At 37.6% G+C, this 26,407-nt stretch overlaps 1 protein-coding gene across 16 annotated transcripts in view; it reads right to left on the reverse strand.

Moving 5' to 3' along the window:
• The window catches only part of NRXN3 (neurexin 3), a 1,462,974-nt gene that overhangs the window by 518,972 nt on the left and 917,595 nt on the right, over positions 1 to 26,407 (reverse strand). The window lies entirely within an intron of this gene.

A 26,407-nucleotide genomic window follows, 5' to 3' on the forward strand; every position in this document is an offset into this window, starting at 1 on the left:
CTCCTGCTGGAACAAGGGGAGTTCAGGGTGGTGTAGGAAGCTGGTTGCTTTAGGAGTGACTCAGCGAATGGTGGTTACTAAAAGTGGCCCTGGGGGAGCAATGATACATTTAAACAACTACAAGAAACTCTTGGCCTTTTCTCCCCAGCCTCCGCTCTCCCACTGCAGTTAAAGGAACATTGGGAATAGCAGAAATAGCAACCCCAAACTGCCCCCACCCCCACCCACCAGATGCAGAAGAGACTTTGGGTAACTTGACTTACATCATAGGAAGATGATTATATGCATGGCTCAAAGGAAAACCAAAACTAAAACTACTTATAGATTATTATAATTCTGTCTATCCTAATTCATTCCCTACCCCCATATGTACATCACCTGACCAGGATTCTTGATGACCAGTTCCAAACAATGATATTTTATCTTTACAACATCAAGTTTGTTTTAAGGTTTTTTGTTTTGTTTTGTTTTTTTTCATTTACTACAAAAGACAAAAACAAACAACAACAACAAAAACCTCCCAAAATGCCAAAACTGGTTTGGCTCAGTGGATAGAGCGTCTGCCTGTGGACTGAAAAGTCCCAGGTTTGGTTCTGGCCAAGGGCATGTACATTGGTTGCAGGCACAACCCCGGTAGGGAGTGTGCAGGAGGCAGCTGGTTGATGTTTCTCTCTCATCGACGTTTCTGGCTCTCTTACCCTCTCCCTTCATCTCTGTAAAAAAATCAATAAAATATATATATATATAAAACTCAAATAAAAAAAAACTTCTGTAAAAGTGTCCTCTTTAATAAAAACAGTAACAAATAGATTTTGATTAGCAATTATAAATCCCCCCTTTTTTTAAACAGCATATTTTATTCTGATTTTTGATAGGCTTATTTGTGTATGTTTTTGATGTGCAGGGTTAATAAAATATGTTTTTATTCATCCAGTTGTTAACTATTAGTCTCTGCAATGTTTCAGCAGTTTGGGTTTGTTATTGACTGAATTGTGCTCTCAAAAATTCGTATGCGGAAGTCCTACTAAACCCCACTGTTTGAAGAAAGGGCCTTTAAAGAGATAGCCCTAGCTGGTTTGGCTCACTGGATAGAGCATTGGCCTGTGGACTGAAGGGTTCCAGGTTTGATTCCGCACAAGGGCACAGGCCTGGGAGGCAGGCTTCATTCCCAGTAGGGGGCATGCAGGAGGTAGCTGATTAATGATCCTCTCTCACCATTGATGTTTCTATCTCCCTCTACCTTTCTCTCAAAAATAAATTAAAAAAATATATGAAAAAGAGATAGTTAACATTAAATGAGGTCATAAAAGTGGGGGCCCTAATCCAATAGGACTTGTGTCTTTATAAGAAGAGGAAGAAACACAGACAAAACAAACAAACAAAAACAAACAAACAAAACAACAACAACAAAAAAACAAACATCCAAATGCACAGAGAGAAGGCTTTATGAGAAATCCAGTCCCTGACACCTTGATCTTGGTCTTTTAGCTCCAAAACTGTGAGAAAATTAAGTTCTCTTGTTTAAGCCAACAAAATCTGTTGTATTTTGTTATGTTGCATTTTGAGTTGACTAATGTAGGGTTGTTGATAAAAATAATAGTATTTATAGAAGTAGAGACATTCAGATCAATAAAAAACCTTAGAGTTTATTTGGATACAGAGTTCTTAACCTGGAGTTCAAGAAACTGCCATAATGATGGCCACTTGCATATCTCCTTATGTAATTTACAATTTCTATGGTTTTATATTATAGTCTTAAAAATGCAAAATTACTTCCTAAAACTAAATTAAATTTAGACTTAGTATGCTTTTTTTTTTCTGGAAAGAAATATTTCTTTGGATTTTTAAAGAAATTCATGATCCCCAAATGCTGAAGAACCACTGATTAGTTCAAAACCCTCATTTTACAGATAAGGAAACTAAATTCTGAGAGAAAGTGCTCAAAAATGCATAAAAACACTAGTAAAAATGAGATACAAATCCCCTGCCTCCTAATTTGATTGTTACCATGTTCCTGATTACATCTGGTTACTAGTGAAGAGTGCACACACATACGCGTGCACGCACACCTACACACTTTACTACAATACCAAAACTTGCTTTCATAGGAATTTAGCATTTCACCTATTCCTCTTGAACTGAACAGGTAAAAAGATATACTTCAACCTTTGAAAGTGTATCAAGGTATAGATAATACCTAAATTTTAATGTTTAATTACTAGGTGGTAGTGTTGGTAAAATATTTTGACACATGTTCATACTTGCACAGTATGTTATATAGAGGTGATGCTTTTATGAGTGACAACATAGGTTTCTATACATGTGGCTGGTAAGGTAATTCCATTAAAAGACATTAAGGCTTAACATTATAACTTCCAAGTTGCTATGAATAAAAAGTATTGTGTCCTTCCACTTACCCATAGTCAAGAGACAGTGAGTAACTGAAAATTCATTTCCCTAGTAGTCTATCTTTAATAGTGGGGTCAAGCATATAAGCCACAGACAGTGCTGCACACACTCCCACTCACATACTAGTACACACACACACACACCTCCCAGATGGAACCCCAGCAATAGTCATACAGGCTGGTCTTAAAAGCCAATAAGGAAAGAGGAGGCTGAGAGCCCCTTTCACCTGGTTAGTCTCTATGCTGATATTGACTTAGGAACATCCCACTTCCTCTAGGCCTCCATGAATGTCAATAGCCATTAGCCTTCTCTGAAATGCAAAGCTTTCTCTGTTTTGAAAGGCTTCTTATATGTGCAGCACTTGCAGTCAGCATGATTGCCTCCCTGTCTACATTTCTCCCCTCCCGTAATTCCTGAAACAGAAGTGGTCATTTCAACTTTTTAACAAAAAAATTATCTCTTTCAAAGGTGTTTGCAAAAACTTTTTCTTCTTTTCTTTCTCATTTTTACCCATGTCTCAGAATTCAGAGTACCTGTACCTTAGCATACATATTGCAAGGATTAATGTTACATAAGGGAAAATTTCAGAATTGGGCCCTTTATTTGTCCTTTTTAGGGAAGCTGTGGGAAGAAAGGATCCGAGAAAGCAAAGCTGAGGGTCATTTCATGTAATGCAGATTCAGTGCTTCTTACAATATGTGAACAAGCATGCCAGGTCTGTGCAATGTCTTGTTTTTGTTTTTTTTCAATATATTTTATTGATTTTTTACAGAGAGGAAGGGAGAGAGATAGAGAGCTAGAAATATCAATGAGAGGGGAACATCGACCAGCTGCCTCTTGCACACCCCCTACAGGGGATGTGCCTACAACCAACGTACATGCCCCTGACCTGAATCGAACCTGGGACTGTTCAATCCACAGACTGACGCTCTACCACTGAGCCAAACCAGTTTCTGCTGTGCCATATATTGTAACCACTCCCCCACCTCACCCCTATTCTATGTTTTCCTGCTGCTGATGTTTGGGCTACCCTAAGGCATAATTTAAACTCCAAAAACATGCTTCTCTCTTTTCTCCCACCTGATCAGCATATGAAGTCACACAGACTGGGTGGAATTTGGGCAAGGATAATAAGTAGGAAAATCTTCTTGAATATTAGTCCCTCAATTGTCATTTTCTCAGATTCTCAGACCCTCACTTCAGTACCCTTTCCATCCTCACTCTATTTCTCCTGAACTCAGCTTCTTGAGAGTATCCCTTCTCATCCTCACTCTTTCTATCCAACTACAGCTGCTGCTTGCCTATGGATTTGGGTGTCTTTGGAAGCCAAGGAAAATATATGGTGCTGAAGAAAATCCATTCCAGAAGGTAAAGTCTTGACTTCACATCTTTCTAACCTTCTCCTCTGTATGCAAATCTTCATTCTCTGCCACCTCCCCTGAATCTCTCCACCTCCAGGCATTGATCTCACCACTGGACTGTGCTTATCTGATCCCCTACCTATCTCAGGCCATTAAAATCCTCAGGCTTACTCAGAATGCTTTCTCTTCTATGAAATGTTTTCTAATCTTCAAGTCAGAATAAATCCCTCCTTCCTGTGCTCTTGCTGAATTTTTAGCGTGTGGCTGAAAAGATCCTCTCTGTGAATGCTAAGCTGCATACACTCCTATCTCATCCTTCTACAGAAGGTATTGACTGTGGAGAGTGCATCTCAATAAACTTTGCTTACTTTTCTGACACACAGAGGCTTGGGTGCTCCACAGAGATTACAAGACATCTCTCCTTTATTAACCACCAAAGCCCCACTCCTTCAACTTCCATCCCTTCTCCCCTCAACTCCACATCTCCTCTTATTCCCCTCAAATATATCTAACTCTCCTCTTCACTCCATTCCAGGACATCTAGTCTAGCACCTCACCATACTTTTCCCAGCTGGAACCCCTTTCTTGTTTTTGAATTTTTTCTTAACCCCCCACCTTGACCCGGATACAAGAACTGCCCTGAATGGAATCTTTGGAGCAGAAAGTGGTGTTCAGGTATTCCAAATCTTGTTACCAAATGTTCAGTGGTAAGAAATGTGTTTGTGACATCCCTCATTATAATTCCAAACTAGAATCACATCCCTTTAGAAGTATTTCCTATGTGACCAGGTACTTGATTTTAGCAATTCTAGACTAGATTATTGGGAATGTCCTGGGTTAATTGGTACTTGAGTTCTGGAAATAGAATACATTCTGTCTCTTGGAAAACATGATGTGAGCTCTGTGTATTCATAAAGTAACTTTTGAAATACAACCCTTTTGAAAACTGAGGCCTGCCTGCTCTTCTGTTAACTCTGTGGGAGGCAAGTGGGTGGTTGTATGACTATGATATCTGACTTTCTATTTTTGTAACATGGCAAGGATGCTGCAGAATTCAGCCCCCAAACTGAGAAAGGCAGAATAGCACTCGATACTTAATCATGCAGAGACAATATACACCTAAGTTGTGGGTTGGCTGTGGGAGTGAGGGTGAGGGACTTGTCAAAAGTACTCCCCAATACAGGCCTCTCTGTCTTCTGGCTTAGCCTAGTTCTGTTTGTCTTAAATGAAGACACATTTTATTTTTATTATTAGTTACTTTATTTTTACTGCTCTGTTCAGACATATCATCTTTCTTACCTGTTAGGATCCTAAGACTTACCTGTCTTTTATTTTTCATTCTTACAATATTACTGAATTCTGCCTAGATCCTTGTAAAATAGAGTATGCTTATATATGAATCACTTTTAAACATATAGTATATGATAGGTTGATATGTGGAATATTAAACTAAAACTCATAGACACAGACAATAGTATGGTGGTTACCAGAGTGAAGGTGGTTGGGAATAGTAAAGGGGCCCAAATATATGTTGATGGAAGATGGTTTGACTTTGGGTGATAGGCACACGGTGCAATATACAGATCGTGTATCATAGAAATATACATTTGAAATCTATGTAATCTTATTAACCAATGTCACCCCAATAGATTTAATACAAAATAACAAACATATAGTATAGGTACAATATATTTGTCTATGCTAAACATGACTGGTATCTCTTTAAGATAATAATAGGGCAGATATATGTTTTTACATATCAAAAATATTAGAAAAATATAAAACAAAAATACATTTGTAAGTCTTGAGAAAATTTCAGGGCAACCCGTAACACATGACATTCCAAAGTTCAAATTTATCAGCAGTTGCCGTTGGTATAATTGACTGAATGGTATTGTGCACCCCATGGCAACTAAAGAGAAAGATGGGGAGAAGGAATAGAAGAAATAAAATAGACTTTCTTACCAAGTTCTTGCTTATGCTATAACATACTAAAGATATCTAAGCACTCTATCCAGAAGACCCCAAAATACCAATCTTGGGCTCAGTTTTCATTCAATATTATGATTCCAAGTGGAAGAAAGGAAACTGGGTATAAATATATATGGGGTAAAAACTGAAGCATACTCATGCCAAAACCATAGTGATATTCTCTACAGAGAAGGGTCTTAGAAAAACACCAGAGAAGCTACACTTGCTGACAATAGAACTAGTTCTTCATTGGATAGACAGTTTTCTATATGAGACCAGGTGAATCAGAAGGTAGGAACAATATTTGGAAGTAGAACTTCCAACCAACTCCCCCTGGCCTGTGGCTGTAAAAAGCAGATAAGGAAGTGCACTCCTTGTAACTAGCTTATTTCACTTCCACACTGACACATGGTGTTCCTTATTTAACACATAAACAAAAGCTCCTAGTTTCTCCTGCCCCACTAAAAGGACTAACTAAAGATAGGATATGGGATCATTTTATAAGTAGCCACAGAGTGACTACACAGATCATAATTTTTTTTCTGTTCAATGGCCTCTTACCTCTTTCTGAAAATGTGTCCACTTGATATGGCTACAGAAGAATCCAAAAATAAAAAAGATAAGAAAACACACACACACACACACACACACACACACACACACACACACACACACTCACACTCACACTCACACACACACACATCACCACTAAGATGTGTCTCAAAGTCAGTTCGCTTGAAAACATCTGACCCTACTGTATTTGGCATAACCAAAATATATTTTCAGTTTGTTATATTCCTCAAAGGGGAGATATGGGTGGGGTTAGTTAAAGGAAAAAAACAATTTTTTTTCTAGAAATAATACCTTCACTAAAGCACCCCTCTTTTCTCAGCCTACCTGTCTTCTCCTTCATGTGAGTGTTTTTATTTGGGTGTCTTACTCACACAAGATAGTAGGAAGAGTTCAGCCCAGATTCATCTCCAACCAAAAAGAAATGACTAGTTAAATAAGTCTGTCACCAACAATGAGCCAAGAGCTGAAAACTAGCTTATTTTACTTCCACACAAAACCTGGAGAAGTAACTGTCAGAGACATGATAAAACGACATTTTTTTATTTAAAAAATATGTCATTTTATCATGTTATTTAGTAATAGTGAAGCTGAGGCTGGAATTAAGAAAAGGAATCAATATTGAATTTGTAGCAAATGAAGGAGAACAAATTGTTTAAAAAATTTATTGCCTTCTGCATTGTCTTAAACATGAATGTGATAAGAAAACACTAAATAAGCTGGTGAAATGAGGAGGGGCATTCAGTATAATAAAGATTAAGTCACCAATGCTATAAATTCTGACAACTAGAAGCAAGGACATACCCTGCCTTTGTATCCCAGTCCACTTACTTTCTCTTATAAGAAGTCCTTAACCTGTGATCCAAAACATTACAAGGAGAACAATCATAACTCATTTGTTTCAGTCTGTTTGGTTTACATAAAACAATAGAAATACATTTAAAATGAAATTTCAAGAATTATTCATCTCCTTGTACAATTTCTTGGCCTGTAAACCAATTTATCAAGGACAATATGATCATTTTATAGGGAGTGAGGCCCTTGATATTCTTCTTGCTTAATACATTTAAAAAACAGAAGTTACCCACACTAAGTTTAAATCATTCTTGAGTTAAGTTATTTCTTCTTCTGCATAATTGTTTTTACTTCTCAAATGCACACACACATTCCCACACGAATTTGCTGTTGATTAAGTTTCTTTAAGGAATACATCTACCTCCAACACTACTACCACATCACCACCATGACCACCACCATCATCATCACTATTACCAGGTATAAGACAGTGGCTGTCCACAGAACTTCTAGCACATGCCTCTTTAAATAGCTGACATCTGGAAGAACTATTTGATACTGTTACTTACACTCCACTCAGCATAAACGGAGGTTGGCAGGGAATTTAGCAGCGTGTCTTATTTTTAACATATCCCCCACCTCCTCCTCACCCTCCCTGCCTTCAGAGAGAGGTTTAAGCAATACACTCCTAAGTTCTGTTGCATGAGCCTATTATATACTTCCCAGACATGGAAAGCTTTAAAAAGGGGACCCATTTTTTTTTTCTAATGCCAAGGTAGGCATCCAAATTAAACACAAATAAGCCAGCAGCCAAAAGCTCTTAATTTCATGGATAAACTAAGAAGTGAACTTCATAAACCTGAAGCCAGCCAGCCTCTAGTACGCTTCTCTCTGTCTGTCTGTCTCTCTCTGTCTCTTTTTCTATCTCCCCAACATACACAATCTTTTAAAAATTCTGCCCACTTCTTTACTTCAATTACTTTAAAGAAAGATAATTATAGGTTAAGAGAATTAAGTTGATTTGAAAAATTAATGGGACATTTAAATTCAAATATGACTTGTGACAAAGCCTCCTGCTTTGCTTTGCAGAAGTTAGGATCTTCAAAATATCTCCTTCCTATTCCAGTTGCTATGAAATCAAATTAACAAATATCAGGAGGCTAATGCTGGCCACTTAAGTTCTTGGAGAACCTAGATCCCTTGATGGTGAAATATTCCACTGATCTATAGAATATCTGTTTTCAGTATCTCAAATAGCAAATTAAACTGAGAGGTATGTGGACGTGCTAGGGGGCGCTCCACTACAGGAAATGACATAGGCAATTTAGCATGGAGCTTGCAGAATTTGAGGAGCTCCCTGTAATTGTTAACAGTTTGATAAGTGTTATCACAAAAAACAGTGATACCTGAAGTTGACTAATGACAGCAGTAATTATTATTAGGAATAGTGCTACAAACAAACTTCTCCAAGGGCTGGGAAATTTACCTTTCCTTGGAACAGCTCACAGTAATTAGCAAGCAAATTCCATATTTCCTCATAACATTTCTTTAGGTAGATGAAATATTCTGGGAGGCTGTGTGTGTGAAAAAGAGAGAGAAAGAAAATGGTACAGGGAAGGATAGAGATAGAGGAGAGGGAGGAAAGAAGAGAGAGAGAGAGAGAGAGAGAGAGAGAGAGAGAGAGAGAGAGAGAGAGAGAGGGAGAGAGAGAGAGAGAGAGACAAGAAATAGAATGCATTTATATGGGTAGACAAAGGTATTCACCCTTAAGCAATCCTGATATAAAATTTTGTCTTTCTTTTTTCCTAGATTCCAAAAGTTGAAAATTGGGAAAATCTGATAGAATCATGCATTAATTAAAAAATAGAAGGGTAAGAGTATCAATTTAAATTAGTTTCTTGAGGAAAGACTAAATTAAAACCCATTATCTGGAGAAGAAATAGGTTTAACAACACTTCAACCTAAGTCCAGGTTACCATACTTATACCATTGGTCTTCAGCCACCAGGTTTATTGTGCAACCACTTCAGAGTCTATGATCCTTGCTATATAACAAGGTGTTGAAAATGACATTTAAACATATGGATATAATAAATGAAAATAAAATAGTTAAGAATAATTAATAATTTATAGTTTGTTGTATGTCAGGTATTATAATAAGTGCTATGCCTTAGAACGTCTCATTTAACCCTGACAACAACTCACAGTAGCTACAATTATTCTCATTTTATAAAGAGATAATTGTGGATTAGAAAGATTAATAAACTGACTAAAGTCACAAAGAGAATAAATGGCCGAAACCGGTTTGGCTCAGTGGTAGAGCGGACTGAAAGGTCCCAGGTTCGATTCTGGTCAAGGGCATGTACCTTGGTTGCGGGCACATCCCCGGTAGGGGGTGTGCAAGAGGCAACTGGTCGATGTTTCTTTCTCATTGATCTTTCTAGCTCTCTATCCATCTCTCCTCCTCTCTGTAAAAAAATCAATAAAATATATTAAAAGAGAGAAAAAGAGAGAGAGAGAGAGAGAGAGAGAAAGAGAGAGAGAGAGAGAGAATAAATGGCAAGATTTGAACCCAATATTTCTGGATCTGGAAGTCATACTCTTTATCTGTACTCTACACTTGCTGTAAAACACCTGACATGATAAGCAATCTGTATGTATTAGCTATTGTTATTCCCTAGTGCTAGAACGACCTGGTTTCTTCTAGAGAAAGTCCAGAGAGTACCTCTTGAATGCTGCGAAAATTCCTTTCCAGACTTAGAGGCAGAAAACAGTTGAATCAGATGGTCTGAGCCATTTCCTAGCAGTGTGACTTTGTGGCCATTTCTGTGCATTGGGTTTAGGAGGATTGGAGAAGCATTCCATTGCAAAATAGAGACACAAAAATCCAGAAAAGCTTCTGAAAGAAAGAAATCATTGATTTGCATTTTAAATGGTCTGTTATAAATGGAGAAGCCATTCCCTTTCAATGAGACAGGCCTTAACACTATCCTTGGAATGGGGAGGAGGGGTAATGGGTTGAGGCAAAACTACCCAACTAAAGCAGTTAAATAAAGTGAAAGAAGAGGTGGACTCAAAGAAACATTGATTAAACAAATAAATAAGAAATGCTCTAACAGTATTTTCACGGGGTTACTGCTCTGAAGCCGGCATTGCAAGGCAATTTTTTCTTCACGTAGTTATTTCTTTTCCTTTCAAATGATTACACTGAAAGCATGATTGTGAATTTAGCCTGGAAGACTGAAGTCCTGGATCCAATGGTAAGGCTACTTCCTCCCTGGACTGTCTTGTGGGCTCAACACTTCAATCTAAGTGATCAAACTCCTTATGCAGGAAACAAAAAAACACAGTTAATGTTTTCCCTTTCTTCTTCTTGAGGTCCTAAAGCAGAGTGCAAAGGTAAAATATTCCTTTTCAAAGTCTAAAATTATCTGAAAAGTTACCAAGAAGCCTCATTAAATAGCAGTCTTTGCAAATGAGCTATTTTCCCTGTTGCTTGAGACCAGTTGCTCTTTTTTTTTTTTTTAATCCCTGTAACAGACAACAGATTGTTGAAAGTGAGTTTCTGCTACACAGTCCTTAGAATCAAATATGATTAACAAAATATTCTGGAGCATCACTAGATATCATGCACCCTTGCTGCTGTTACAGCAGCCAGACCCATTCTGCTGATCTCAATTCGGGGAAGGGCCAAGGGCATTTTTGGAAGAGGGTCATTCATGTTACACTGAGGGGTCATAGGAGACATATATGGCTCTCAGACTTTCCCCCACTTCTTGTCTATAGGAATGTGGATAGACAAGAAAAGAGAATTTAGACCATGTAATATAAATTATGAGGAATGGATTCATTTGTATCATAGTGTTTGGTATTTAAAAATTATCTCATGCTAATGAAATCAGTGTAAGCCCATGAGCTAGAACCAGGAGGTTACCAATGTACTCCACTTATAGGAACTCCACAATCTGTCTCAAAGCATTAGTATTCACCTGCTTGAACAGCAAGAAATCTATCCTTGCTCAAGTATCTCCCTCTCCAATAACTCTTTATAGAAATTCCTGAGACACACACACACACACACACACACACACACAGAGAGAGAGAGAGAGAGAGAGAGAGAGAGAGAGAGAGAGAGAGAGAGAGAGAGAGAGAAGAGCTTCTTACATCTATTGGATTTCCAAACCCATGCTCTGGAGGCCACATGTGTCCTAGAAAGCCCTTACTATGTCCTCACGAAGCTGGCAATTCCATCTAGACTAATGCCTTCTAGGTCCCTTGTCCTTTATTGCCATTGGTAACACACCTTCCTCTTGTCACAGTGCAGTGCTTTCAGAAGTCTCTCCCACAGGAGAACAGGGAGGCCCCCAGTGACAAGGTACTTCCTTTTCCAAATAATGGTTTCCTCAAAACCCACAGACCATGCAGAGAAAGAAGGTCTATGAAAGTTTAGAACCAGCTTCAAACTGGACCTAAAGCCACCTTCTTTCTTCAGCATCCAAGTCTTGCTACTTAGTCTAGCTCATTGGTCAAGTTGTATCCTTGTGGTGAGTATCTCTTACGGATTCCATTTTCTCTCCTTTTGATAAAAGTTTTCAGGTCTTCAAACAGGTCTCTATGAGTCCGAACCCCATATGTTCTATGGAAATCAACAGATGTGGTTGGGCAACTCTTGTCATGCATTCTGAACATTTTTTATCATAGTTTAAAAGTTCTACAAATGCTGTATGACACGAAGGAGGCTTATCTTTCTTAGAGCATAGTAGGAAGGTGTGTTCCAGCTCCAGAAGCTGGTAGAAGAGTTTTGCTTCACCAACCCCTACTTGTCTATTGTCATTTGTATGTCATTCCTTTGGAGGTCTCATTCACTTCATTCAGTGGACTTCTTATATCATCTTACTTTTTTAATCCCCTCTGAAATCCTGTCAACTCTTAAGTCTGAGATAGTTCCATCCTATTTTTATTCACCTACCCCTCTCTTAACATCAAATCTCCTTCATACAAATATTTTAGGAAATCATACAAACTAAAAGGAAAGTCAGCCCAGCAACTGTGACTCAGTTGGTTGAGCATTATCTCATGCACCAGGAGGACACCATTTAAATTCCTGGTCAGAGGACATATCCAGGTTGCTGGCCTGATTCTCAGTAGGGGGTGTGCTGGAGGCAGCATATCTCATTGATATTTCTATCTCTATCTTCCTCTCCCTTCCTTTCTCTGAAATCAACAAAAAACATATTTTTAAAAAATAAATAAAAATAGAGTCTACCAATTATTTAAGTCAATTACAGTGTAAATAATTGGCATAATGGGAGGAAACAAGACATCAACAGCAAGATCTCACAAAAGTGAGAATATGTTTTCCATATAAATATCTCTGGTAATTAAAAAGGAACATAACAGAAAATAGGTAGAGTGAAAAATAAACAAAAAGTAAATAGACTTCATTTCTAAGCAGGATAAGTAAGAAAGGTTTCCTCCTGAGGAGGATCCTCTATTAAGATCTTGGAAGATAACTTAAATTTCTGATTATTATGCATTAGTGTTATGCCAATCACCTTAAAATCCAGGTCTACCTCATTTGAAGAGGTGGGACTAGAGGCATCTGATTTACCTGTTCCATTGGGCAAGGCTTTGATTAATACAAATATATATTGCATTTGGCTAAATAAATAGTTCTTGTTTTGGTGGAAAGGATTTGATACTCAGTGTTATAAGTTCTAGGTGTTTATTGTCAGGATGGGAAAGTGAGAGTTAGGTGCATAGAAGCTGATAATTTCTCATTTTTACTTTTGTTTTTTATTACTTACCACTTAAATATGTATTCCACCCAAAACTCTTTCCTCAATGATATTGGTCCATATTCTCTCCTTTTATGACCTCATGTAAATCATTTTATGGATTCAGATATTGCCTCAAAGTAAAGAATGTCTCTAATCTCATCCAGTGATTTGAGCTTTAACCACCTGCTAGACTTATTTCTATAAATGCACCACTCACCATTTTTATTACTATTTTCCATACCCTCATATTTCACCAAACTTAGTGTATTCCACTCTTTAGTCAACGGCATCTCAATTTTTCCATTTACTCAGACTTATGAATTTAAAGTAATTCATCAGTAGGTACCCTTCCTTCTTATCTAAACTACAGGATTTTTTATTTCAAGAAATCTTTCCTTTCTGGTCCCTTTGTCCCATTACCAGAAACATGTTTGGTCCTTCAATATCCTTTTGTCAGAACAAATACAAAAGCACACAGATGTAATTATTAGTTACCAACTCTTTTTTAGAATATGGCCTGCTATGTGGTTTTCCCAGAGAAATCTTCCTAATGCACATTTCACATAATTTCATTTCTTTCCACAAAATATTTCAGTGCCTGCTCACTGCATACTTACACAGAGTCCCAATTGTGAGTTATGCTATTCAAAATCCTCTGGGTTGTATGGTGTGGCTGCAAAGTGGGTGAAGGAATGTAACAGATGCTGCTGGAAAGGGAAGAGACAGACACCAGGCCATGATGAGCCTTGTGAGCATTTGTATTCCACCCTGAGGTCACTGAAGAATCATCTGGCGTGGGGGAAGAGGGGGGTTTTATATTGGGGCCAGAAATTGATCATATGTGGATGATAGAAAGTTCATTCTGGGGCTGGTCTATTTCATAAACACTGAAAATCATGAGGGACTATGGTGATTTATAAGTGGTGAATGTGAATTTAAAATGTTTTTCATAAAAGCCAACACTCTCTCTCTCTCTCTCTCACACACACACACACACACACACACACACATGTGCACGTGTGAGAACGCACACTCACACAGACATTCAGACACACACACACACACACACATACACACAAGTTAAAGCATTGTAATGCAGAATAATAGAGGTAAACAAATTATCAAGTCTTTCTCAAGGACATAAACCTGAAGAGCAATATAAATGCAAGTTAAAATATAAAAGAAGCTTATTTATATTATCAAAACTTCAGAGAAAAACATATACATAATGCGAAAAATAAGTGAGAAATGGATTCAATGAAAATGAAAAAGAGTAAGGCAACTACCTAGCTTTGGGCTATTTCCATTTTAAAATGAGACTCTGAAAGTTAGAAGGAAAAAATATTTATCATTGAAATGGAAAAAATAGGTGATAATTTTCTGCCATGGAGAATATGTGTGAAGAACCTTGTTGGTCTTTCTTTACAGAAAAAGACCTCTGTGGAAGGTTCTGAAGATGGGAGGGTTTGATTAGCTTTAAGAAAGTGGACTTGTGAAGTGAGGACATGAACAGATTATTCCATTATTGCTGCTTAGTATGGTAATAGATATTTCACTAATTTTTTATAACCTCTTCTTACGTTAGTGACATTTAATGCCAGAAGTGAGAAATAAGATTGGAGTATTTGGGAGCAAAATTGTTCTTCTGGTCCATAAGCTGTGAGGCTTTAAAAATCCATCTCCCATTGGGAGTGATGATATTGGGTAGTGGGGGATGGGGTCTGTAAATGGGAAGTTAAAAGGTAAGAAAAAGAGATATAATGATATAGTATTGTGTAGCACATCTAGCTTGTTTTTATTGTTAGTGTAGTTAATTCTCACCTGGGGATATTTTCCCACTGAATTTTAGAGAAAGTATAAGAGAGGGGAAGAAACACAGAGAGAAACATCATGTGAGAGAAACATATCCATCAGTTCATTTGCCTACTACATGCTTCCCTACCAGGGCCAGGGATCAAGCCTGCAACACTGAGGTATGTGCCCTTGACCAGAATTGAACCTGCCACCCTTCAGTTCAAGGGCCAAAGCTCTATCCACTGATAACCAGCTAGGGCTAGCTTGGTGTTTAACTCTCCTTTATATAATGGGCTAGAGGACCAAATGCTTCCAGAGTTCAAGTAGGTAATGAAAATTCATGATTTAAGAATTTGAGTGCACAGGCATTTTCATATATAGCTTTTATTATTAAGTAAAACTGGCTATGGGCTTTGGTGTTGCTGAAGTGATAGGAAATGGTGGGAACTGCAGTCACCCAAAGAATGTTTAAAACAAGCATGACTCATCTCTAGCAAATTTTTGCCACATGGAAGTGCAGGTCCAATATTGCAGTGTCATCTGAATTGCCAAGAGTAGCTGATGGTTTTCATTTTCATTGGAAATATTTCAGTTTTTAAAGTGTCTCAAAAATATTTTTCAATCTTGTGTCAGAAAGAACAAAACTCATGAGAAAGCCCCATTGAGCCCTGCCATGAAACTTTAGAACAGAGTTAACCTGTACCTTTCATTTTCTGATACTTCCATTTCCTTTCAAAACTCCTGACCTTTCAAAAAGGCCAGGATGTGAGAAGAGACAGAAATGCAACTGTTAAGAAAGGCTGTCCCTGTGTTTGAGGACCACAGAAGAAGGGAGAGACCTGCGCTGGATAAAGACAGGGTGTCTTTGCCTAGGTGGAGAGGATGGGTGGGTGTCCTGGGCACAGAGCAGGTAAGAGCCTTTGATAGAGCTGATACCACACCATTTGTATAAAAAATTCACTAAGGCTATTTCATTTGGCTCCCGGAAACTATGCTATACAGGAGGCTAGAAGGCATTGGAAAATTTTGGCGCTGGAAATAGGCTGATCAGGCAGGATTTGAAATCTGAGCTTCCTAGGACAAAATCATCTTTGGTGAGGCCAAACTGTCTTAGCCAAAATGGAATGGAAGTAATTAACCTCCCTCTGCAATGTGGCTCTCGGATCCAGCTATGAGAACATGCCACTTTGTGAAAAGTCTCCCTGAGAGTATCAATGCCTCCTATAGAAAGAAAGGAATGGGGGAAACCCATTAAAATCCACACATTATAGACCCAGTTGATGTGGTTCTCTGAGAATCAAACCAAAAGGTCGTGGCTTGATTTCCAGTCAGGGCACATGCCAGGGTTGTGGCCTCCACCCACAGTAGGGGTCGTGCAGGAGGTAGCCAATAGATTTCTCTCTCATTATTGATATCTCTATCTTCCTCTGAAATCACTAAAAAAAAATTTTTTTTTTAAGGGGGAAATATGCACTCTAATGTGCAAATATTTCTTTTTTTTCTCTTCTGGTTTGTAGTGAGTAGGCACAAAAATATTTTGTGGGAAGAAGTGAAATTATGTGAGCTGTGCATAATTTCACTTTCCAAAAGAAATGCAACTTTATAACAAAGTCTGAGTAGAACCTAAGTTGATCTGCTACCTCCGCAGTGCTGCTGAGATACTGAATCACATTGTACAGCTCCTGACACTTGATCAAGCTCATTACTATACTCCTTCCTCCTTCTCTCCCTCACTCCTTTCCCCCGTTTAAGGACAATTCATGAGTATTTCTGTGTGATGGATGCTATCTAGAGAAGCAAAAGCATGAACTCCAGTTTTCTCACACCAGTGGAAGAGATAGAAATCTAAATGAACAATGAGAAATCAAAGGCTAGAACCAGAAACACAACATGTGCTAAAAATTCTTGTAAACTTCATCACAAATAATAAATTAGATTCTATGATATCTATTAAGAGTTTGCTATGTGTCAGGCACAGTGGTAAGCATGTAATATAAATCACTGAATTTAGTTATCAAAATAGAGTGAATATGTGGGCTTTATTATTTGTTTTACAAATAAGGAAACTGAAGTTTGGAAAGGATAGCTATCCTGACCAAGATTAACATAGGAACTCATTCATTCTCTCTTCTCTATCTCTTTTATCTCTCTTTTCTCTTTCTTTACTCTTTCCTCTCTCTCTCATACACCCTCTTCCCTCTCCCTCCCTTTTGAGTCTCTCTGTTTCCTCCCCACTCTTCTTTCCACTTTCTCCCTATCTCTGGATTCTGAGGATTCCATGACATGAAGTATACATAGCACATTGCATAGTGTAGAGTAACATCATGACTTCTCAATAAATGCTGGCTTTTATATTTGGGGCACATCAAGGAAAGCTTTTCAAGGAAGGTAGTGCTTGAACTAAAATTGAAAGATGCTCAGGTCAAGTAACTGTGACATTTTTCATTTCATTTAATATTTATTAGACACCCTGTGAGATGGGTATCATTAACCTCTCCTTTTAAACAAGGAAACTGAAGCTCAGCAAGCTTAAATAACTGGCCCAGGGCTAAGAAACTAGCAAGCAGGAGGCTTGAGACTGAGACCCAAATGTCCTAATTCAAAGGCCAACCTCTTCCAGCTGTTATATCTCTGGCCCAATGTGTTTCAGACCCAGTGGTTGAAACACCTAATTCTTTAGTAAAAGCAGAGTAGGGAAAAACAGAACAGATATCAGATTCTTGTTAATCCTTATTCCCTTAAAGAGTTAGGAGATAGATATAAATGAGTAAAAGTCATTACCTATTCAATAACACTTCAAATATGTTTTTGCATCTTCTCAAGTAACTGAAATAATTATTTGAAAGGGAGGAAGGAGAAAGAAACCCAGTGAAAAGAGTGTGTTTGCAGGAAGGTCTTCTTAATGAGCTCTCTGCTCAGTACATTTTGTCGTCAGGAAAGGAAAGGTGTGAACAGAGCCAGTGCGGACCTGCTAAGAATTAGTCCAACTTGTTCCTGTTGATTACGCTGAATTTTCTGAGAAACCTCTATTGCTCATGGGAAGTTTCCTGACAGGATGCTAATAAATCTGCCTAACCTTGTCACCCCCTCAATATGCCAAAATTGTTGCATTTGAGAGAAATAACATTTATATATTATTAGGAGACCAGCCTTGACTTCTCAGAATTTCTATAAGGTCTGGCAGGTTAATGAGAGACTTTTTTTTTTCTTTTTGTCTCCAGAATATAAAAGAAAAAATGCCTATTTTCAAAATGCACCAAATTTACTAGCAAAGTGTTTGCTGCTGGGACCATTTGAGATGCTAGTGAACAGGATTGAGAGGGGTCAGGCTGTGGTCATGTGTTATCTGTACAACACAGGACCACATTAAAGACCATGGTGAATAACCTGATACCAGCAGATACTCTTAAAGAAACCTAAATACCTAGATCTTGGAAATTGACCTGCCAATATCAAAGCTAATATCTGCAGATTATCTTCCTACCCAAATCATAAATTTTCTGTTTCAGAAAGTAAATTTGTCACAAGCTAGAACCAAGCTCATTGACAAAGTGTAAGAATGATTAGTGGGTCCAAGAACAAGTGGCTTTGTTTGGTGATGTTCCCAGGTGAGACAGCATCATTAATAATAGTGTAACATCTTTGTCAAAAGCAGAAGTTAGTCTGAAGCTAAAAACATGGCTTCAAATCTCTGCTCTGCACTTGTAAAGTTTATAAAATGGTCATAATAATAGCACACATCCATTGGGTTGTTTTAAGTGTATCTTAAATTAGTTGTGACAATGCATGTAAATCACTTAGTGCTCAGTCCAGCTCATGGTAAACCCTGAAAAAAAATACCCAAACAAACAAAAAGACTAATTATTTTATGTGGATCATATTCTAGTTAATACTCTGCTCACGTGTTACATCCCATAGGACCCCTTCACCTCGCTGCTCCAGCTGTGGTTCATCTGCTCTGCTCCCATGATATCCTGTGTATGCCTTCACCCCACACTTAACGAATTATGTTATAGGCAATGTCATAATCTTTCTCCAGCAGATTATGAAACCCTTAAAGGTAAAGAATTTAAATTTCTTATTGTATACTTATCTCTAGTGTACTTATCTCCCAGATCCATTTAGTAACTAATATAGAGGAGGGCATAAAAATATGTGGTAGAACAAATGTATGACTCCACTGTCTCATTTTTCTCATCTGAAACAGAAAATACTAATGTCTTAACTTTTAGATTTAAACGGAAGCTGAATAAATTGTTAATTGTGTTATATTAATATCAACTAAGATTTTTCTGGGATTTGTTCTCTTAAAAAAATTATGGGAGGGAAGAGATCTTAAATTCCAATACATTAATAGTATAGTTCCCAATGGTGGATTAAGAATGTTATGCTCCATTGTAAAGGAATGTACATTGTTATTGTCTAAGTAGAGAATAAACCACACATTCCTTCTTAGAAAATTCTTCTTCCCAGGTAGATGCTGAAAAAGGACTTTGGATTCTGCTGGTGTCTGTTGGATCATCTGTTGAAACAAGAGATATTGCCCTCAGATTTCTTGCCTCTTACTTCCCTGTAACCTTAAGAGAAGACTAGGATTAGAAAGATACTAAGCTAATAGAAAATTCCATTAGAAACATTGAGTAGAATTGCAACTTTTGCTCACTAGGAGGAAACAACCTTCACTTCAGCTTTAGGCCAAAGCTAGAGGAAGTAAACAATTATAACACCCACAAGGTTGCAACTACTTATCTAAAAGATCTTGAACATTCAACAGAAGCAGGAGGGCAGTAGACAGGCAAACTTCTAGGCTCTGAAATAAGCCCATTGAACCAGCATTCCTGCTGACTGGCACATTTCTCTAGCTGATTTTCTAGGATCTGGGTTTTCCCTCTCCATAGGGTTATAGAAATCAAATCAGTTTAAAGCCTACGGCTTTGTGATCAGACAGACCTGGTCTTGAATCACTGTAACATGTCTTTTATTAGATGAGAAAAACATGTCTTGTTTTTCTTATCTAATAAATAAGTGGTAATATATTATCTACTTCATAGGGTTGTTAAAAGATTAAACTTTAAACATGAAGGTTAAACATATGAAAGTTTCTAGCATCAGAAATCCTTTTTAAAAATTCCCTTTTATGTTGCTGTTGTTGCTGTTTTTATTTCTATAGCCTTTGGTATTATTGACCTTGAACATCATTCTCTTTCTGATAAGGCCATGATATGTATTAGTGTTAACTCATTCTGCAAAAGAAATTGTCCCTCTGATGTTTGTCTTTCTTGAGTTTTACTAAGTTATGTTTTGTCTTGCCCCATCTCAGAATGGTCTTTCAGATTTGCCCATGTGTCACCACCAATCATAAGAATAGTGTTCTGATAAAAGGCAATTATCTTTACTATAGGTTCTCTGGGATTTGTGTCATTTCTCTACATAAATTCAAATGTGATCTAAACAAGAGGCTATGGATTTTGATAAGATAAATATATAGAGAGGAAGGACATAGATACACACACACAAACAAATGCGCTCGCACACACACACACACACACACACACACACACACACACACACTACATACATATACACAAATTTTATTGCATGGACCTAGTTGGGGAAAACAAGATTTAACTTTTAGATTCTTTCCCTGCATAATATAGGTGTTATGAAAAAATGAAAATGCCTGTCAGGGAAAGTAATGTCTTTAATATTGCACCACTCTTAAACATCAGCAGAGATTTCTGTGCATTGCAAATAATTCCATCACCTGCTCATACTGCATTGCTCTGTGTTTTATCTATGGTATGACAATATCAATAAGTCAAGGATAAGGAAAAGGAAGTTTCATGCCATTGAAGTAGGAAAGCACAATAACAAGTGCATAAAAAGGGCAGCCAAAGATGCCACACAGTTGTCATAGGAAAAGGCCATGATCTCTCACTGATGTGCACTGAGTTGATTCACTTCTCAGCAAGGGTCCTGAGGCTGTTAATGCTGTCTGTGGCCTTGATCATGGATTTTAAAGAAGATAAAGCAACAGTGGTTTAAAAAAATTAAAAATGTTCAGTAACTACTGGGTGCCTGGGATGTAAATAATAGATGAAGGCTGTTTGGAGCCTTTGGGAAACAAATCAGAGTATTTCCAGGGTGAGCTGGTGAGCAACTCCCAAGAGAGTCTGATTTTGTAAGGTATCATGAAGAGAAATTTCTTTGAGACATGGAACATGATTGGACAGAGGAGGGTAGATTTTTCTATAGAGAAGGACTATATAGAGGAGAAAACAGGTGATCTTCATTCTAGGTATATACCATTTTCATGGAAGCAAAATTAGAAAAAAGGATGTAAAGATCATTTTCTTCTTACTCTTACTCTCTTACTGCCCCACTTTTGGCTTTGTTAAATCTTCTCTGAATTTTCCTAACAGCCTCTTCCTTCTTTACTTTATTCTGGGGGAGGGGGAAGGAGAGGAATTTCCAAAAGGCAAATTAAACAAGGCTAACTCCCAAGAGTTTTATCTTTCAGAAAATGTAGCTAGGAATAAAAAAATCTAAATGAGAAGTGGATATTCTTCTGAACAGATATGCTTTTAGATTTCTAACTCTCTTTTCAGGACCTGTAGCAGACCACAAAACCATAACAGGTAGAATAAAGATGTCAATCCACGTGTAAAATATTCCTCTCCTTAAGCCAAACCTCACACTTTTTTCTTCTTACTGCATTTGACTCTGTCCTAAAACTCTCCAGGGCATGGAAGAGGGGCTTATCTCTTTGCTTCCCCCATCTTTTAAAGTGTGGCCCATAATAGTTACTCAATAAAGCTACTTCTCTGTGGACTAAATGTATGAGGGATGGCACAGTGTCTCTAGATCTCCAAGAAAAGAAAAAACAGAGAAACCAACAGCATTCATCTCATTAGCTGCCACCCAGTCCTGCAGCCACACAGCAGGCTTTCCTATGCATATATGCCTCTCAGCTTCCCCCACTCCCCTTAGGCCATTTTCATTTGCATTTTTCCAGTTTGGATGGAATTTAGATAGTTCTTTATTTGTTTCTAATGTTATCTTTACTGTTATATTTAACAATCAATTTGAAACTTGTAATCTCACTATAGTTAGCTATTAAACCCTCATAATACTCCACTAAATAGAATCTGGACAGTCCCTGATCCTTTTGTAAAACTAGTGGCTGCCTCTTATCTAGCCAGTTCATTGTTATTCTCCTTTTCCTCTTCTGTGATCCTCTATTGCAATAAAATGTTGAGACACAAGTTCATTTTAATTAACTTTTCAAGCTTTCTCCCAAATTTAACAAAATATTACAAGTAAAGAAATTAAAGAACAATAACCTTATGACACCATACAGTATAATTAGTGTTCATTGCTTTTTTTAAAAAAAAATATGTATGTATTGGCAAGTAATATTTTTTTCCAGAAATAAATAAAGGGGAAGAAATCTCAGTTCATCTTATTTTATGATATACAGATCTAATACACTTTAATAAGAAGCAACCTCCAGGCAATGAGGTAAGTGTAATTTCTCCACCTTAGGGAATGGTTAATATATGGTTTAATGCTATCATGAATGTTGATGAAAAAAAAGAGAGCTTTAATATATTTTAAATTTTCCTTCTGTACCAAAATATTGAGAGTTTGTGTATTAAGAAAAAAATAAAAGTCTTAGGGGCTAACACCAGTAAATTATGAATCATACATACATGTGCATATATAAATAAACAAATGGATATTTATATATCTAATGCCTAGAAATAAATCATTGGTTTCTTTGTGTGCATTTGTGGGAATGTGAAGATAAGTTCAAGGATATGTATCTGGATTTGAAACTAATTTGGAAAGTCGACATCTCAGGTTTATAAATATAACTAATTTTTCACAGCTTCAGCCAGATTTTCTTTTCTCCTTTTTCTCATGGCTTTGTGAGTGGATATCAATAAAGTGTAATTATTCTCTCGCTGGGCCATATGTGCAGTAAATTTTCAGATAACCAATTCTATTACTGATGGAATTTTCAGAGGGAACATTATTTTAGAAAAGCTGGTGTTTGGGGGTTTTGAATAGTAATTATATATGATAATTCTTTACATAATAAGAAAGAATAAAGAATCTGACATTTTTCTTAATAGAATGGGGTGAATAAACTCCAAAGGATCTTAGGTAATTCTTTATCTTATCAAAGGGTATTTTGCTTATCAGGGGAAATCTAGTGATTATGATTATAACTTTCATTCACAGGCATTCATTACAGATTTAGGCTTCCATATCTAATCACTTGACCTCAATTAATTTTCACAAAGCAGGAGTAAATCAACTATGGACTTAAGACCAACTATGTGTCTTTACTGGTCTTTTGATCCACACTCCCTGACCCCAGTAACACACACACAATTTTCCCCCCCAATAGGCTTTTCATTGAAGCACAAGTGATACTGACAATGTCCTAACTATAAAGAGTGAAAGGAAGTGAACAGATGACAGGGAGAAGATATAAGAGCAACATTAAAATTAGAACTGGTTAGTGAATGGCATCATAGACATGGAAGCAAGTATTGGTTAGACATAAGGGCAGATTTTTTTAAATATATATATATATATATATATTTTGCTGATTTCAGAGAGAGGAAGGGAGAGGGAGAGAGGGATAGAAACATTAGTGATCAGAGAGAATCATTGATCAGCTGCCTCCTGAACATGCACCCTCCTGGGAATAAAATCCAAAACCCAGGCATGTTCCCTAACTTGGAATAGAACCATGATCTCCTGGTTCATAGGTGGATGCTCAACCACTGAGTCACACTGGCCAGACAGGACACTTTGTTTTATATATAAAAAACAAATGTCAGAATTCTGCTTTTGCTCAATCCCCATATCATTCATTCTCAGGTGGTGGGAAGTAGCAGTCATTATTATTATACAGTAAGAATTAGAGAGGTTACTTTTTGGTCCAAAGTTCACAGCAAGCAAAATGAAAATAAAGGTTACCTGACACATTTATCCAGTTATTTTCCTCTTATTATTATCTTTCACTGTCACGTAGTTTTTATGGGCTACTCAGAAGTAGGCTCCCCCCCCCCTTCCTACACAAATATAGCAATGCTATCTTTTACATTGCATAAAAAATATCCTGAAAAGTTGAATATAAATTGAGCTCTCATAAATCAAATACTGAAGAAGAAGAAAAAAAAACTGCTGAAATGGGAGACAGGATAGAAGTGAGAATTCCAACAGTGTGCATTTTTAAAATATGTTTATTATATTTTCAAAAAGTATTAGTGTTTTAAAAATTACGTAAAATACTATTTCAATGCATTTGAGAAACATTGAAAGGAACTCTGCATAAAATAAAAATAACTGATGACTATAAATAAGTATACTATTCCTTTGCAATGTGAAAGCCTTAAATAAAATGTAAAGTATGTGTATACTATAAGACTTCATAGAACCTTTAATTTGCTAATATACCCTGTGAATAACTCAGGGCAAGAACAGTACTAAAAAGCTTTCTAATATGTACTTACCATTTAACATCTTCTCTGCTCTTTATTCCCAACAAAAATACTATAAGACTGGTTTTTAAGGGAATATATTATGGGAAACAGCAGTCTAATAATATTGCCTTCAAGTGAGGCTATCAGTACCAGCTGCTATTATTGTATCTGATCCTGGGCTAAAGGTACAGTGGGGCTCAATGCACATGACTTTATATATTTGTTTCTTATCATAGCAAACATCTTTTAGAGACCAAACTGGGAATCCTCTATTCACTTCCAGAGGTGAAAGTACTATCCACTTTGGTACCAAAATCATTGTTCAGAAAAAATGTTTACACATTTCACAAATCTTTCCTCTCAAAATTATTTAATCTTCCATGTTAAATATCAACAATATTGGACAATTTCATGATTTGTTCCAAAAGAACATTAACAAAAAAACAAATGTGTTGATGGAAGATGATTTGATGTGTGGGATCACAATGCAATATACAGATCATGTATCAGAGAAATCTATACTTGAAACCAACATTATCTGACTAACCAATGTCATCCCAATATATTTAATTAAACCAAATAAATAGAACTTAAACATGGATATCTAGTTGAAAAGTGTCTTTTAATTGTCATTCTCTATTATTTTTCTAGGATGAACATGGGACTTGTCTCTGGAATGTGTGTGAAAAATCCTGTCAAATTTAAATCTAATCCTCTTTTATAAAGAGTTTCTGGTCAACATACACATACTGCAGGTATGCTAGAATAGAGACCCCTGGACCAATCCAATTTTTGAAAGAAATAAAGTTATTCCAAAGATTTGTGGACGAAAGGGGACACACACTGACCTGACAAGCTCAGTGGAGGCCTGCATGGCAGTCTTGCAAACTCAGAGACCTAAAGTAACCACAAAGGATGGTCTGAAATTAAACTTTAACTAAAATCAGTTATGCTGTGTGGTTACGCCTTAGGCTGGCATCTTTACTAACAAGGTCAACCTTTACCTTATCTGAGCCTGTCTGTCTTTTTCCATCTATGATAACATACCCTTTGAAATGTCTGAGTAACTTGTAACTTCCCTTTTTCTGGACCCCTTGGGACACAACCTGATGTTCTGGGCATCAGGGCCAGGACAGACACCACAAATCCCTTTACTATCATATTAATTAGAGGCCTGGTATATGAAATTTGTGCAGGGAGTGGGGGTGGAGGGGGAACTCATCTCAGCCTGCACCTTCTCCAATCCAAGACATTCCTCTCACAATCTTGAATTGCTGGATATTAATTGCTCACCTGCCTGCCTGCCTGGTTTCCCCTAACTACCCCTACTCACTGCCTCCGCATGCTGGCCTGATCACCCCTAACTGTCCCCTGACAGCCTGGTTGCCTCTAACTGCTTCCCACTGCCGAGCAGGTCACCCCAACTTTTCCCTCCCTGCCAGCCTGGTCATCCCATTACCTCCCCCCACACACAGGCCTGGTTGCCTCCAACTGTCCCCACTGTTGGCCTGGTTACCCCTAACTGACCCCCTCGCCATTCTGGTCATACCTAACTTCCCCTCCCGCCAGCATGGTCACCCCAACTGCCCCTCCTGCTGACCTGATCGCCCACCATGACCCCCCCCCCCAATATCCTGGTCACCCCACACAGCCTGCTGTTCAGTCATTTAGTCGTCCCTCAATAACCCCCTGCCAGCCTGGTCATAGGCAGCCATCTTGCATATTACCTCTTTATAATATAGGATTGTTCCTACACCCACCTAAGTATGTGTCTATCATTTTACTTTTTATCCAATCCCAGGGGTTCCCCCGCTTTGCTTTATCCCACCTCCTTAATCCATAACCAATGGATTTCATGTAAACCACATACATCTCTTTCATTTGATTGCAATGTATAAACACAGATGTAATCTGCCATTCTCCAGAGCATTATTTTAATTCATTGAGGTTCTGCTTCCCAGCATATGTCAACAGTTTGGCTCAAATAAACTCACAAAAATTCTTTACAGCCAAAACTGGTTTGGCTCAGTGGTAGAGTGTTGGTCTGTGGACTGAAGGGTCCTGGGTTCGATTCCGGTCAAGGGCATGTACCTTGGTTGTGGGCACATCCCCGGTAGGGGGTGTGCAGGAGGCAGCTGGTCGATGTTTCTCTCTCATTGAAGTTTCAAGCTCTCTATCTCTCTCCCTTCCACTCTGTAAAAAAATAAAATAAAATAAAAAATAAAAAA

Source organism: Pipistrellus kuhlii, unplaced genomic scaffold (genome assembly GCF_014108245.1).
Source record: "Pipistrellus kuhlii isolate mPipKuh1 unplaced genomic scaffold, mPipKuh1.p scaffold_m20_p_1, whole genome shotgun sequence".
Taxonomy (NCBI): domain Eukaryota; kingdom Metazoa; phylum Chordata; class Mammalia; order Chiroptera; family Vespertilionidae; genus Pipistrellus; species Pipistrellus kuhlii.